The sequence below is a fragment of the Narcine bancroftii genome, chromosome 1, assembly GCF_036971445.1.
Source record: "Narcine bancroftii isolate sNarBan1 chromosome 1, sNarBan1.hap1, whole genome shotgun sequence".
In the NCBI taxonomy this organism is placed as follows: Eukaryota; Metazoa; Chordata; class Chondrichthyes; order Torpediniformes; family Narcinidae; genus Narcine; species Narcine bancroftii.
This window is the reverse complement of record NC_091469.1, coordinates 113,043,530-113,060,941: the sequence shown is the minus strand read 5'-3', so window position 1 is coordinate 113,060,941 and position 17,412 is coordinate 113,043,530. Positions and strand designations below refer to the sequence as shown.

The following is a 17,412-nucleotide window of genomic DNA, read 5'->3' as shown; positions in this document are numbered from 1 at the left end:
CTGTTCCATGACTCTACACTAAGCTGAACAATGCTCACACCAGTTCCAATTTCTAGCCTTTTCCCCATATCCCTTGATACCTTACTAATTATCAATTTTCTGTTTAAATTCTCCCATTGATCTGGCTTCCACCGCTGGATGCGGCAGTGAGTTCCACAAATCCACGACCCTCTGACTAAAGAAGGTCTTCCTCATCTCTGTTTTAAATGGATAAATGTCTCCAAGGACCTGCAAATATGACCATTGCATCTGTACATTGTACTTAGGTGTATGCCAGTAAGCACTTCACTCGTTGATTAATTGATTCATTCATTCATTTATTTATTATGTTAAAGGTAGAGTGAGACTTTGTTTAAAAACTCTAAGCTGGAGCTTCAATTTTTTTTAAATTTTATTTAAGAATTTTACAAGATATTACTAAAAAAAGAAAATACAAGATACAAATACAGATATATAAAAAAGAAGAAAATGTATAAAAAAATAATAATGGTGATTATAATAATGCCCACCCCTCTCCCTCCCTCTACTAACTACATCATCTTAACTCCCTCCCTCACCCCTCAGAGCCTTAAAAAATTATACATTTAAAATTAGTTAATCAACATGCCAACACTTTACATAACTCTTACTTAAGATCAATAATCATACAATCCAAATATAAACTCCACATTTTAATAAAAAAAGAATAATTATTTCACAAATTGTAAGTTATTTTTTCCAAATATAAACACAATTGCAATTCATTATGCCATCTTTGTATATTCAATTCCACAGCATTTTTCCAAGTTATCGCAATACATTTTCTTGTAACCGCTAACCCTAACCGCAAAAATGCCAATTGTGGCTTATCAACCAATCCCAAAGTAATATCATTTATATATCCCAATAAACACATAATTGAATCCATTTGTAAATTGATTGTAAATAAATCTCTCAAAAATTTAATAACTTTTTCCCAAAAAAACTTAACTTTCTTACATGTCCATACACAATGCACAGAAATGCCTGTCTTTTCTCCACATCTAAAACACAAATCTGTTGGACTAAATCCATATTTCTTCAACTTCTCAGGAGTCAAATATAATTTATGAATACAATTATAATTAACCATACAATATCTCACATTAATTAATTTTGTAACACTATCCATATACATATTTGACCATTCCTCCCAAGACAATTCATTATCTAAATCTTTCTCCCATTTCTCTTTTATCCTATCTATCCCAACTTTATCGATCTTTTCTTGCAACAACCTATGGATATCTGATATAAATCCTTTCATGTCCTTGCCAACCATTAAAATCTCAAACTTAGATTAACTTGGTAAAATTAATTCCTTACCAAATAGTATTCGCAAAAATTCTCGAACTTTAAGCTAAAATAGAATTTGCAGAAATACCAAATTTCTCTTATAATCTATTAAATGTATAAAATTTACCTGCCTCAAAACAATCATGTATAATACTAGTTCCTTTCAATTTCCAATTTTTCAAATAAAGATTATTTAAAGAAAACGGAGTTAATTTATTCTGATACGACAGTGATTTAATTGAAATTTTTCCTTTAGAACCTATAAGCTGATCCTGCTTATACCAAATATCCAATATATGTCTTAATACTGGTAAATTATATGTTTGTAACAATAAAAGATTCCATTTATAAATAAATTGACTCATTTATTTTTCAAAAATTTGATCCAACTTAACTTTAGCCCAGACTAGGTTGAACATCAAACAACCAATTAATAAATTTCAACTGTGCTGCTTCACAATAATTTTGAAAATTTGGTAATTGAAGTCCTCCCCATCCATACCACCACATTAATTTATGCATAGAGACCCTAGATAATTTACCCTTCCATAAAAATAATTGAATTACTTTATTTAATTCTTTTAAAATTTTCTTCGGAATCCTACATGGAATAGATTGAAAAAGATTTGTATACGAGGATAAATATTCATTTTTATACAATTTACTCTCCCAATTAAAGTTAATGACAAATCTTTCCATTTCTGTAAATCAATTTTAATCTTATTCAACAAAGGCATATGATTCAAAATATATAAGTCCTGATGATCTTTATTGACTATAACTCCTAAATATTTAATCTTATCAGACCATTTCAATTTAGTAATCTGTCGAAAATCTAAATAGTCCTCATTTGATATTGGAAATATTTCACTCTTCTCCCAATTAACCTTATAACCTGAGAGTATGCCATATTGATGTAATAAATTTTGCAACATCTTCAAAGATCCGTTAGGATATGTTAGATATATTAAAACATCATCAGCAAACAAATTAATCTTATACTCTTGTTCACCTACTTTAATACCTTTAATATCCAAATTTTGCCTAACAGCTTGAGCTAAAGGTTCTATTACCAATACCAAGAATGCTGGTGAAAGAGGACAACTTTGCCGAGTTGATCAAGATAGTGTAAAAGTCAATGAAATCAGACTATTCATCATTATTTGTGCTGTAGAATTAGTATATAAAGCTTTGACCCAAGTAGTCAGTCCAAATTGAAATTTTTCTGAAACCTTACATGAAAATTTCCACTCAACCCTATCAAAAGCTTTTTCCACATCTAATGCCACTATCATTGGTTGATTAGCTTGTTGTTAATTATATAAATCAATTATAGCATTAATTGTAGAAATCAATTTAGTGATATTATCAACTGAATATCGACCCTTTATAAATCCAGCTTGATCAACATGTACTAATTTCAGCAAATAATTAGCCAATCTGTTAGCTAATACTTTCACAGCAATTTTATAATCTACATTTAATAACGATATTGGCCGATAAGAAGACACTTTTAATGGATCTCTATCTTTCTTTGGAATAACAGTAATCAATGCCCTCGAAAACAATTTTGGAAATGAACCCATCTCAGTTGCCTGCTTCAATACTTCCATATAAACCGGAAACAACAAATCATTAAATTCTTTATAAAATTCTATGTAAACCCATCTTCACCCGGGGACTTTCCTCCCAACATTGATTGCAAAGCTTCCTTTAATTCCAATTCCATAAAAGGACAATCTAAATCATTAATATCTTTCCCTGTCAATGGTGGCAAATTTAAATTAGCCAAAAATGAATCAATTTGCTCAGTATTTTGTCTACTTTCAAATGTATACAATTCGTTAAAAATCTAAAAAATTCCTCATTAATTTCCTGAGGTTTATAATCTCTGAATCTTTCCTCATGTCATTAACTGTTCTTGATGCTTGTTCCATTTTTAATTCCCATTAAAACCTTATGTGCTCTTTTGCCTAACTCATAATAAAGCTGTTTCGATCTTTGAATCACTTTTTTCATATTTATATGATTGCAATATATTATATCATAATTTTAATTTAGATAAATGGACCTTATTATCTTCAGTAGAATTCTTCTGAAGTTCTTTTTCTAACTTTTCAATTTCATTTTTCAAATTTTGACTTTCAATCAAGTATTGTCTTTTAATTCTAGCTGTATAACTAATGATCTGACCTCTCAAATATGCTTTTAAAGCATCCCATAAAACAAATTTACTTTGTACTGAATCCTGATTCATTTGTAAATAAAAAATAATTTGTTCCCTAATATATTTAATAAACACAGGTCTTTTTAATACCATCTCATTAAATCTCCAACGAAAAGTATTTGCTTCCTTCTCGGTGCCCAAAAAAGAAGCCAACAACAACGAGTGATCAGACAATGTTTTACTTTTATACTCTGCCTGTGTAAATCTACCTTGCAATTGAGCTGAAACTAAAAATAAATCAATTCTAGAAAATTAATTATGCCATGCAGAATAAAAAGCATAATCTTTTTCCATAGGATTCCATTTTCTCCATATTTCCACCAAATTTAAATCCTTCATTACCTCAATAATTCTCTTTGCCATTTTGGAGATTTTTCCAACAAAGGATCTAAACAACAATTAAAGTCCCCTCCCACTAAAATATTTCCATTCGATTGGTTCAAATTTTTCAAAAGTATCTTAAATAAATACTTCATCATCCTCATTCGATGCATGATTATTCATCAAAGTCCAGGCTTCAGAAAAAAATTTACAGTTCATCATCAAAATCCTACGAGCATTAACAAAAAAAGAATCCAAAATAAACATTACTTTCTTATTTATCAAAATGGCTACTCCTCTGGCCTTAGAATTAAAAGATGAAGCAATCACATGTCCTACCCAATCTCTTTTCAATTTCAAATGTTCATTCTCAGTGAAATGAGTTTCTTGCAAAAAATGCTATTTCCACACTCAACTTTTTAATATAATCCAATACACATTTCCATTTTATTGGATGATTTAACCCCCTAACATTAAACGCCGCAAAAGTCAAATTATTCATTATCACCGATAGAGTCGCACTTAACAAAATTTACTCTTACAATTAAACCGGCTCCCCCTCTAAACTAGTAAAAATCCCCAAAAAAAGAAAAGAAAAAAATACACCCCCCCCCCCACTTACTAACTTAACAATCAAATACCATCACAAAAATTCCCCTCCTCCCTCCCAAATTGCTAAGCAGTACACCCCTCATCGACCAGGTGTGGTCGATACCACTAGTGGCAGATGACTTCAAATTCAACAGGTCATCTGCCTCTCCCCGGCAGGACTTCTAAAATATTTTTTTAATCATAAACTTATTGTCCAGTCTGCTTTATAATGTCTTCCACCACATCAATCAGCTGTAACATCTCCATCTTCTACAATTCACTCCCGTTTCCATTCTTGACTTTAGGAATGTTGACTGCTGCTTCTTGGAAAGATCAAAACTCAACTTTATATCTGGTAAAGAATTAGCAAAAGTTAAAGCATCTTGAGCTTTCTCAAAGAATTGATAGTGAGATGGCCCATAAAACACTTTCCAAACAGCAGGATATCTAAATGTTGACCTGTAACTCTTCTTCCACAACACCGACTTGGCTTGATTAAACTCCTTATGTTGCTGTTTAACCTCCTGACTTAAATCCGCGTAAAAGAAAACTCTACTACCTTGGATTCTGATCAATTCGGACCTTCAGCACCGCAAGATGCAAAATCGTCTCCCGATCTTGATATCTCAAACATCTAATTAAAACTGCTCTTGGAGGTTGTCCAGGAAAAGGTTTGCTTCTTAAAGCTCAATGAGCCCTGTCCAATTCCAAACCACCAGGAAATGCATCCACCCCTAATATTTCTGGAATCCATTTACGAAAAAATTTTGTAGGGTCTTGACCTTCAAAGTTCTCTGGAAGTCCAACTATCTTCATATTATTCCTTCGACTTTGATTTTCCAAAGAATCAATTTTTTGCATTAACAAGTTCTTTTGCATATCCCACCCAGATACTGATTCTTCCACATGATCCATTCTATCTTCCATATTCTTGCATCTTTCCTGTACTTCATCCACCGCAATCAAACATTTATTAAGATCTTTTTTCATACCTGCAATTTCTCCACGCACATCTGAAATTTTACTTTTTACATCCACAAGCTGTTCATCAACATTATGAAAACCAATGGTTATAAGTCATAATATTTTCATTCTGTTTTGTTAACTCCTCAAACATTGTAACCACATCAGGTTCAGGTGAAGGATGAGAAGTAGGTGAGGTAACAGATTTAAAAGGAGAAGCCATTTTTTGTAGTTCTGGGCCTACCTTCCATTGCTTCAGCCGCCATCAATAACAACTCTTGATCTTCGTCCACATATTCAATTTGTTCTGCTTCCTCATCTTCAGGTACCAAAATATCTTCTCTAGTTGCCATGCTATGCATTTGAACCCTATCCAACGTCGGGCCGACTTCTTCAGTTCAATGTGGAGCAGGTCACCACGCAGCCCAGAATCGATCCAGGACTTAGCAGAAACACGACGTCGGGCACATGTTCATTGGGCCTGAGGTACAGTAGCGGGTGCTCGCAGGCATGTCAGCACACACTAAAGCGCTACTTGCAGTGCTATCTCGCCCAGTGCCTTGCGCTAACCCACTTGACACACCTGTCCCCTCGGCTTTGCTGACGACGCTGCTTCCATGAGCGTCCTGGCTGACGTCGGCACCATCTTTGGTCGATCGAATCCCCAGAGACAGCGATCTTCTTTCAAGTTGATCCAGGGATATCCTCTGCAGATTAGATTCCATACCTAATTGATCCTGGTGCTTCTCCTGGTCAGTAATGATACAAATAACTAATTTCTTCTGCTTCTGACCTTTTCCTTTCTTCATTTCTTGCAGCCCCAACACTTAATAATACGTCTAATGAACTTTTTAACTTTTAAACAATTTATATAACTCAGATGATAATCAGCCCTTCCAGGGAGAGACAGAACCCATGTCTTGGTTTTGCGCCATCTTGCCATGCCCCCCAACTGGAGCCTCACATCACATTGCATGCTATTCCCATCTTGGGATAGCAAAGTTGGCATAGAGCTTAGCGCAACACATTCACAATGCCAGCGATCAGGACCTGGGTTCAAATCCAGCACTGTCTGTAAGGAATTTGTACATTTTCCCCATGTCTGTGTGGGTTTTCCTTGGGGTCTCTGGTTTCTTCCCACCGTTTGAAATGTACCAAGATTGTCAAGTGTAAATTGGGTGGCATAGACCAGTGGGCCGAAATGGCCTGTTACCATACTTGTGATAGTACAGATCTATCACCAATGTACATAGTGTATATAATTACAGTATCTAGACTGTGCTTACAGCGATTGGCTGAGAGCTAAGCCACGCCCATTGTCTGGGCCTTAAAGGGTTGTGTCCCTAGCCAGGTCGGATCATTCCGGACTGGTCGGCCACCTGTGAAGAGCTCCTGTCTTTTGCTAATAAAAGCCTTGGTTTGGATCAACAAGTCTTTGATTCTTATTGTACAATAAGAGCTCGTCGAAAGAATCAAAGACTTGTTGATCCAAACCAAGGCTTTTATTAGCAAAAGACAGGAGCTCTTCACAGGTGGCCGACCAGTCCGGAATGATCCGACCTGGCTAGGGACACAACCCTTTAAGGCCCAGACAATAGGCGTGGCCTAGCTCTCAGCCAATCGCTGTAAGCACAGTCTAGATACTATAACTATATACACTATATACATTGGTGATAGATCTGTACTATCACAATACTGTATGTCTAATTTTTTTTTAAATTAAACATTTATATTTTAAAATTTAAATATGTTTTAAAAAAATGTAAAAATTCTGTACCTTTGCTGCCTGCCACTGGGACTGACAAGTAAATTGTGGGAGTGGGTCAAGGGTGTATAATGAATGGGTGATCTACCTGCATTATTACTTGAATGTCCTTTATTGCTCTGATGAGATCCCCTCTTGAGTAGTGACCGTGATGGAACTGGAGGGAAAGATAGAAATCACAAACCCCACAGCTATGCTTCACAAGATCGAAATCCAACCTCTTTTATCTGATGTCCACGATTCTGTTTGCATTACAATTTTGGAACAATTTTTCAGCTGCTAATCTCAGAGCTTCATTTGAAGGGCATACAACCGAAAAGCAACATAACTAACTCACTGCTCTTCGTCAAAATTTCACTGTACAATATATAAATTAAATTTACCAATCCTTTTGCGAATCTCTTGAATCAATTTTTGAAACAATATATATCAAATTTTCATTATCAAAAGTAATGTTTAAAAAATAGTATTTCCACAATTGAGTAAAACAATATTTGCCAATTTAATTTCACTAGAGATTTGGAGTTAATTGTAATGATGTTATGACGTTATGTACAATTGGAAACAGGACTCCAAAAATAAGCAAAACATATCCATTAAAGAAAAATAACAAAGACTTTTGTATATTGCTTATTAAAATCCTTCTCTCCAGGAAGCACCCCAGAGAGATTGGAATAATATAAACACAAAGGCCAAATTTATGGTGATCACTGAATCATTCAATGCATATTTAAGTTTTCACTTTTTTTTAAATAGATGAGAAGATTTGCTATTAAATCAGATCACCAAGCACTGATTCCCAGCGTCCTGGCTTACTTCACTCTCGATGCTGCCATTAATTTCAAGAGGAATAGAATATAAGAGCAGAGATGTGATGTTGAGGCTTTATAAGGTGCTGGTGAGATCTCACTTGGAGTATCGTGAGGAGTTTTTGGATCCAGATTTAAGAAAGAGTGTGCTAATATTGGAGAGGGTTCAGATTAGGTTCACTAGGATGATCCTGGGAATGAAGAGTTATCATATGAGGAGCATTTGAGAGCTCTTGACCTGTACTTATTGGAATTTAGGAGAATTGGGAGGGGTATCTCATTGAAACATTCCCATATTGGGAGAATCAAGGAAAAGAGGGCATCCACTCAGAACAGAGATACGAAGGAATTTCTTCAGCCAGAGGTGGTAAACATGCGGAATTTATTGCACATGTGGTTGTGAAGGCCAGGTCATTGGGTGCATTTGAGGAAGAGATTGATAGGTTCATGATTAGCCAGGGCATTAAAAGTTATGGGTAGAAGGTCAAACAGTGGGGCTGAGTGGGAAAATGGATCAGTTCAAGAAAGACTCGAATGGTTGAATAGCCTATTTCTGCCCCAAGACCTTTGCTCTCAACAATTCCCTTTTCCGCGTGAACTTTCATAATCACTACAAAAGCTCAATACTCAAACTTACCCCCAAAAAAGATTTCACTTAACTCCAGATGAACTAATGAGATCAGATTCCAATATTGTCTTAATACATTCTTGGTTTTGTTTCCATTTCAGACCTCATTTGTTACCACTTCAGTCTGTAAGACCCTGCAGAGGATAGTGAAGTCAGCAGAAAAGATCATTGGGGGCTCTCTTCCCACCATGACGGACATCTACAATACACGATTCGAGTGGAAAGCAATAAACATTGTGAAGGACTTCACACACCCCTCATGTAAACCTTTCTCCCTTCTGCCATCTGATAAGAGGTAACATAGCACTCGGGCTCACACGTCCAGATTAGGCAACAGTTTTTTCCCCCAAGCCATCAGGCTCCTAAATTCCTAGAACATATGTGGATAATGTACCATGGACTTTTACTGTATGTCTTAATATTTTAACTTATATTTATGTAAATCTGTTACATGGTCCTGGAGAAATGCTACCTCATCTTTACCATGGTATGAGCAACAAATCAAGGTGACTTGGGGATTTAGCAGACGAATGACCAACTTGCTTGTCTTGATTAATTTTTCATAGAAAGTGTAATTCTTTTTTTTAATCCATTATTACCCCATGTCGGGTAGTCAGCTTTCTTTCCTGAGGAAAACTGGGGCTTGATCAATTAGGTGCAACAAAGTCTATTTCTTTCAGTTAAGTGTTTTTTTGAAAATTTTATTTAGTTATTTGTCATTACAGAAGAAAAAAATGAATAAAACATTTATCAAATATTCATATCCAATGATACAAAAAAACACTTTTGTATTTTTCTCCCCATCTCCCCTCCCATCCAAAAGTAAGAAAAGGAAAGAAAATAAAGAAACACCTACCATTTAATATACTAGCAAAGACAATAATTAATTGTTATTAAAGATTATTAACTAAGAGAAGTGGATAAGGTAGAAGAGGTGGATGGATAATTATTCATAAAATCCATATATGGCTTACAAATACTGTAAAAATTTTCAACTCGATTCCTTGAAATATATGTAATTTTTCCCAAAGGTATACAATTTTGGATCTCATTATACCATCTACTTAGTAACACTTCCTTAATGTCTTTCCATGATATCGCTCTACATTTCTTTGCAATTGCTATTGCAATAATTTAAAAAAATTCTTGGCATTTGTCCAATTTCAATTTTGTATCCTTTTTATAAGTAAAAATATTCTTGGGTCCTTTGGTATCTTTATCTTCATTATTTGTCCTAATAATAAACTCAATTCATTCCAAAACCTTTCCACTCTTTCACAAGACCACAATGAATGCAAAAAAAGACCCTATTCTTTCAGTTAAGTTCATGTACATTTAAAGTCGAGGAAGATCAGCTGATCCCATGATATTTTTGCAAAGGGCATATTTCAATTTCTTGATATACTCACTCAAATTTGTATAAGCTTTGATGTGAATACGGTTATTTAATTAAGTAACACGTCACAACCAATAACAGATCCCAGCCACTTAATTAATTGTGGACAATTTTCCAATTTTCCTTTCCCACTGGAGAACTGCATCTGCTAAGTACATTATTAATTATGTTTAAGTACTAAACAGAGTATTGTGACACAAAGTCAATGCAAAATTGTAGCTAGAGCACGTCCAGCTCTGTCTAATATCCTCTTAGAAGAACAATAGCTGACATTTACACTTGTCGATTTTTCACTATGGCTTAACTCTTACCTTCTGAGGGAGACAAGTATGAATTCATGGTCAAAATCAGGCCCAATCATTTGACACCTATCGGCACGTCACCGCAGAGCCAATATTGTGAAGAATTTAATATGTTTTTTAGTTTAGAGATACAGCACGTTAACAGGCCCTTCTGGCTCACAAGCTCGTGCTGCCCAAATACACCCTTGAGACCAATTAACCACTAACCCCATACGTCTTTGGAATGTGTGAGGAAACTGAAGCATCCGGAGGAAGCCCATGCAGTCATGGGGAGAGTGTATAAGCCCCTTACAGACAGCACCGTTGCCTTTATGTTACAATATTCTTTCTTTTTCAATATTTTTATTAGGTTTTCAATATTAATAAACAAGTAAAAGCTATTAAACAGAGTAAGTAAGCAAAAAGGAATATACAAGGGTAGGTATAAAAAAACATATATAAGCAAAGTACTTTAAAAAAACAGTCTAAAAGAAAGACAAAAAAGTGTATTACGCACTTTAACAAATATAAAATGGCTAATTGAAAGAGACAAAAATAGATATTGCCATTCTAAAAATTTACCCCCTTCCCTTCCAAAGTTGTTGGTAGTTGCGTATAATTTACTACCAAACGGAGAAGACTAAAATCACAAAACAATATTTGAATAATCTTAGAAATTATGAAAATAGTTGATAAAAGGATCCCATAAATTAAAAAAAATGAAACCCGTTACATTGGGAGAGCATCTGATTAAACGTGCCATCATATTGGACAGCCATTGAGTATGAGTAGAAGGGACACCATCTTTTCATCTCATCAGTATTGAACATCTAGCAATAAGGGAAACAAAGGAGATTACATTGGATAGAGATTGGTAAATTTAAGTCAGTTACAATATTAAACCAGTTTTCTGTTTAATTGGAAAAATGAGCTCTGCTCAAAGAAGAGCTGATCAAATTTTTGCTTGGTTTTATGTTCAAGGTTCAATGAAATAAATGAGTAAATGGAAATGGAAGTACATACACAATGGGTCAGTCAATATTTGTGGAAAAAGTAAGTTCCCAGTTTTATTGCACTTTTTTCATCATCTATGGTATTACACTTTCAATGTTTCCTGACTCAATCTCTACCATTGAAATGAAGATGAGGGAGCCAGGATGAGTGGGTCTGCAAACTTGCTGAATGCTGTGCATATCTCACTATCATGACAATTCTTGATCTCACTTTCACTGTGTGTAATTGGACATTTTGTTCATGGGTCTGGCACAACGCATCCTGAGTAAAATGTGAAAAATGCTATCGCTGATCGGTCCACTGAGATATAATGGGTGATCCTGAATAGAATGCCAGCTATAATCAGGGCATGTAAGTTCGACCAGTTCCACACCAGTGGTGGAACAGGTCTGTCGGCATACTGCTGCCGCAACAAAAAAGACACAGTGGCAAGAATGAGCAGATGAAGCATTATTAAAAGGACATCGATCCATTACTGTTCCTCAGATGATGTGTCAAGGACAAACGGAACAATATTTTATAACCATATAACCATATAACCACTTACAGCACAGAACAGGCCAGTTCGGCCCTACTAGTCCATGCCGTAACAAATCCCCACCCTCCTAGTCCCACTGACCAGCACCCGGTCCATCCCCCTCCAGTCCTCTCCTCTCCATGTAACTATCCAGTCTTTCCTTAAATGTAACCAATGATCCCGCCTCAACCACGTCTTCCGGAAGCTCATTCCACATCCCTACCACCCTTTGCATAAAGAAATTTCCCCTCATGTTCCCCTTATAATTTTCCCCCTTCAATCTTATACCATGCCCTCTAGTTTGAATCTCCCCCACTCTTAATTGAAAAACCCTATCCACATTTACTCTGTCTGTCCCTTTTAAAATCTTAAAACACCTCTATCAAGTCCCCCCTCAATCTTCTACGCTCCAGAGAAAAAAGCCCCAGTCTGCACAACCTTTCCCTGTAACTCAAACCATGAAATCCTGTCAACATTCTTGTGAACCTTCTCTGCACTCTCTCTATTTTGTTTATATCTTTCCTATAATTTGGTGACCAAAACTGTACACAGTACTCCAAATTTGGCCTCACCAATGCCTTGTACAATTTCATCATAACCTCCCTACTCTTGAATTCAATACTCCGAATTATGAAGGCCAACATTCCAAATGCTTTCTTCACCACACCATCTACCTGAGTATCAGCCTTGAGGGTACTATTTACCACAACTCCTAAATCCCTTTGTTGCTCTGCACATCTCAATAGCCTACCATTTAATGCATATGACCTATTTAGATTTGCCTTTCCAAAATGTAACACCTCATCTGTATTAAATTCCAGTGCAAGCAACACATTCACATGACCATTATTTTAGGGTGATATGATTGTTTAATAAGTTACGAAAGGTATATTTTCACTCATGTGAAGGTTCACCTGATTTACTTCATTTTTCTCTAATATCATCAGAAGGTTTTCTGCACTTTCTATTTGTACAGAAGTCCAAAAATCCGGATGCCAGAAATCAGGACCACCCAAGAATTCGTTCTTTTCAAAAACCCTCAGACTTTTGAAATTGAGCTGTCGTTTGTGTGTATGCAAGCAGCAGATGAAGTGGAAGCTGACACAACAGAAGTCACAGATATGAATGAATATTTTATTTACTTTGTATTTTATATGAAAATGTTTCATTAATAATTAATTATTAATTTGTATTAAATAACTTCTACTTTTACTTGTACACTGTATTTTTCTTTAACAATTTTCATTTTTAATCATAATTTCAACCATTATGTGCTCTTTTTTGGAGTGAACATTTTTTATGTTATCCTTTTTGTCTTTATTTGATTATTTTTCTTTAAAACTCCTTGTTTTGATAAATGAAGCATGCTGGATTTGCTAATAAATAAACTATCAAAATTTACTTCTTCTCTCATCTTTATTCCTCTTTAAATTTGAATTTTGGAAGTTCTGCCCAAGCACTGGTGTGGACCCATGGAGAGTGAAGAATGGAGACACAGTGCTCCAGCGGGGTCCAACTGCCTAATTTGACTGCCATTAGCTCTGTACAGGCTTTGAATACCCTGGTAAAATCCCGCGACTGCTGGGTCTGCATCCAAGATGGCGGCAGCTATAAGATGATGCAGACTCCAAGAAGAAGAGGACTGGTGCAGAGCACCAGAAAACGCTGAGACCACTCACACACCCCCCCCCCCAACCCTGAGAAGGAGAAGCAGAGGATTCGACCCATGGGACAGTGGGATAGTACAGATTCTATCACCAATGTGTATATGTACAGATGGTAGTGTAGGATGACTGTGATTGGCTGGGAGTGTAGCCACACCTACTGGCAGGTCTTAAAGGATTGCTCCTAGCCAGACCAGGTCATTCTGGACTGGTCGATCTACTTGTTATATGCTCCAGTCTTTTAGTTAATAAAAGCCTTGGTTTGGATCAACAAGTCTTTGGTTCTTTTGACGCGCATTAAAATTTGATTAACTAAAAAATTTTGAAGGGATGGAGCGTATGCTACGGCTGGGACACCTTGACATCGACCCACAGTCAGCTACAGCCTCAAATGACTTTAAGCACTGGGTGAGATGCTTCGAAACATACTTACAGCTCTCTGATCCTGCTGTGATAGAGGACAACCATCAACTACTAATATTGATGACTATGGTATCCCCAAGAGTCTACCAGAGTGTCCAGGACGCGACCATTTATGCTGCAGCCATGAAGGTGCTGAAATGGCTCTACAAGCCACCAGTGAACAGGGTCTATGTTCGGTACAAACTTGTTACAAGGAGGCAACAGCCCGGTGAGTCCTTAGAGCTTATATTCAGGCACTAAGGGCAATGGGCAGGGACTGTACCTGCTCAGACAGAACTGCTGCAGAGACCACAGACTATCTCATTCGGGATGCCTATGTGGCCGGGGTTCAATCGAATGAGGTGAGGCAGCGCCTGCTAGAGCACGGGGGAGAAAATCTAGAGGACGTGATCCGGATCACAGAGTCGATGGAGGATACGGTCTTGAGTATGGACATGTACTCTTGGGGCGGGACCCCACACTCTGATGTGAGTTGGATGCCCTCCCTCTACCCTACCACTGCCGCTACGCTGCCTGATGCAACCCCAAAGTGTTATTTCTACAGGAGGAACAAGCACAGCAGGTCCCAGTGCCCGGCAAGAAAAGCCAGATGCCAGAAATGCCTTAAAAACGGCCAATTAGCTGTAGTCTGTAGCTCCAAAATGGCCAACGTCAAACAAGTGCCTTGTGTGAATCCAATTCACCACTCTGTGAAGACAAACATCACTCTCCATTTCAAACACTTCTTCCTCAGAGCTCTCGTCCAATGAGAGCGAGGACTCCACTGCATGGCAGTGCCTGATGTCACGGGGCAGACCCTGAGCGTGGAAAGTACAACCCACCCTCGCTGCAATGATGTTCACCTTACCTCATGAAGCAACATCCGACCAGGCCCTAGCCCCGACCTCAATGACCGCTGCCGCCGACCAAGGACCTGTTGCCGCCAATGCCAACCAGGGCACACCGCCGTCACTGCCGACCAGGGAGCCACCGTTCCAAACAGAGACCCGCCACCGCCGCTGCTAACCAAGGACCCGTCGTGCCGACCAGGGACCCACCACTGCTGCCGACCAGGGACACGCCGACGCTGGCGACCCAGTACCCACCGATGCTGCCAACCGGGGACCCGACACTTCCAACCAGGGACCCGCCATCACTGACCACCCCACCGCTGTCCGCCCCACTGCTGACGGCAAACAGCAACCCCCAACACTTACCTTTGGCTAAAGGCAGCAACACCAACGCCTCGATGCTGTCTCTTCAGGCCCAACTGTTTGCGTGACGTCATCACACAGGTCTCCACTGTCTACAATACAAGTCTCTGCATCAATAACCCTTGACCAGGATTTCCCCCAACCCCTCACAAAAGCAATGAAACTGATTAAAGTGCATGGACACTATACCAATTGCTTATTTGACTCGGGGTCAACTACAGTTTTATCCTCCCAGACCTGGCCCACTGTTGCGGACTTGCTATTCTCCCCACTGCACAGAGAATTTCATTGGCAACCAGATCGCTCTCAACTGAGGTAAAGGGGTACTGCGTGGTGACCCTGAAAGTCCAGGGCATCACATTCACAGACTTCAATCTATTAGTCCTTCCCCAATTGAGTGCCCCTGGTCTGCTGGGACTGGATTTTCAGTGCCAGTTTCAAACCATTTCCCTGCACTTTGGGGGGGGGGCCTCACGCTCCGCTCTCTGTCTGTAACCACTCCACCCCGGAAACTTCCTGCCAGTGGCAGCCCAAGCCGCTCGCCCCCGACCCCTGGGGCCTCACCTGTAGTCTCTCCAGCCTCCGAGTTGCTCCGCCAGCACTTTTCGCAAATCTCACCCCTGGCTGGAACCCTGTGGGCACCAAAAGATGGCAATATAGTTATGAACACAGGAAATTTATCACAAGTGAGGTGCGCAGACTGCTGGATGAGACCATTATTGAACCTAGCTCGAATCCATGGAGGGCACAGGTAGTTGTTGTTAAAAACGGGGAGCCGTGGATGCTGGTTGACTACAGCCAGACAATCAACTGCTTCACGCTCCTGGATGCGTACCCCCTTCCACAGATCACAGATGTGGTGAATCAGATCGCCCAATACCATGTATTTTCCACCATTGACTTACGTTCGGCCTATCATCAGCTCTCAATCCGCCGAGAAGACCGACCTTTCACGGCCTTCAAAGCAAATGGGCAACTGTATCAATTCCTCAGGGATCACAAGTGGCGTCGCAGTCTTCCAGCGGGAAATGGACCGGATGGTGGACCAGAACAGGCTGACTGCTAGACTTCAATGGGCCCCTACCATCAACCAACCGTAACACCTGCACCCTTACAGCCATCGTCGAGTACTCCCCCTTCCCGTTCGCTGTTCCCTGCTCAGACATGACTGCCTGCTCAGTTACAGAGGTCTTGCACAGCATCTTTGCCATCTTCGGGTACCCCAGTTACGTCCACAGTGATAGGGGGGTCCTCGTTTATGAGCGCAGAGCTGCAGCAGTACCTTCTGGAGTGTGGTATTGCTTCAAGCAGGACCACCAGCTATAACCCTGTAGAGCTCGTCGAAAGAACCAAAGACTTGTTGATCCAAACCAAGGCTTTTATTAGCAAAAGACCGGAGCTCTTCACAGGTGGCCGACCAGTCCGGAATGATCCGACCTGGCTAGGGACACAACCCTTTAAGGCCTAAACAATAGGTGTGGCTTAGCTCTCAGCCAATCGCTGTAAGCACAGTCTAGATACAGTAACTATATACACTATGTACATTGGTGATAGATCTGTACTATCACATTCACCCCTTCTTGGAGAATTGACCCGGGAAAAAAAAAAAACAAAAACGAGGGAGAGAATGAAAAGGAAGGGGTAGGTCAAGGACTGTAGCGGTCAGGGGGTCTGACCATCCGGCGTGACCGCCGTGGTGCCGGGATTGGGGTCGCTGGAGTGGTGTCACCAGCGGGCTCATCGGGTGCGACTGCTCCGTCGCTCAATTCCCCAGTCGTTTTGTCGGCAGGGTGGCCCGAGTCATTGGGGTGCTGTTGGTCCTTCTGTTGCGGCACGGGGCCTGGAGCATAAGGAGTTGGGGGGTTTGCTGGGTCTACCGCGTCCTGAGCTAGGTCCCGCACCGAAACAGTGTCCTCCCGCCCGTCTGGGAACTCCACGTATGCGTAATGTGGGTTCGCGTGGAGTAGAGTCACTCGGTCGACCAAGGGGTCATTCTTTGAGTGCCGGACGTGGCGTCGCAAAAGGACGGGGCCAGGGACGGTGAGCCATGCCGGTACAGTGGTTCCCGATTCGGATTTCCTCGGGAAAAGGAACATCCTTTCGTGGGGGGTGGCATTTGTTGCAGTACATAGGAGGGAGCGGATGGAGTGTAAGGCACTAGTGAGAACCTCCTGCCAGTGAGAGGTGGGGAGACCTTTAGACCGGAGAGCCAGTGTAACCGCTCTCCATATGGTGGCATTCTCCCTCTCGACCTGGCCATTACCGCGTGGGTTATAGCTCGTGGTCCTGCTTGAAGCAATGCCACA

The 17,412-nt window shown here is 39.5% G+C and overlaps 2 long non-coding RNA genes across 5 annotated transcripts in view; one reads left to right on the top strand and one right to left on the bottom strand.

Moving 5' to 3' along the window:
* Positions 1 to 13,172, top strand: part of LOC138762804 (uncharacterized) — a 311,006-nt gene extending 297,834 nt beyond the window's left edge. For 3 of the 4 annotated variants that reach the window (XR_011357162.1, XR_011357171.1, XR_011357166.1), the window contains 3 exons: positions 8,720 to 8,913; positions 11,277 to 11,348; positions 12,803 to 13,172. This is a non-coding gene — a long non-coding RNA (uncharacterized lncRNA). Of the gene's footprint in view, positions 1 to 5,741; positions 5,903 to 8,719; positions 8,914 to 11,276; positions 11,349 to 12,802 lie in introns of all 4 variants that reach the window. The other variant, XR_011357174.1, reaches the window with a different exon arrangement.
* LOC138762827 (uncharacterized) lies at positions 10,866 to 15,743 on the bottom strand. Its single transcript, XR_011357186.1, has 3 exons — positions 15,671 to 15,743; positions 15,110 to 15,198; positions 10,866 to 11,125 (listed from the first exon to the last, which is right to left on the bottom strand). It is a non-coding gene; the product is annotated as an uncharacterized lncRNA (long non-coding RNA).
* Positions 15,744 to 17,412: the final 1,669 nt, after the last annotated feature.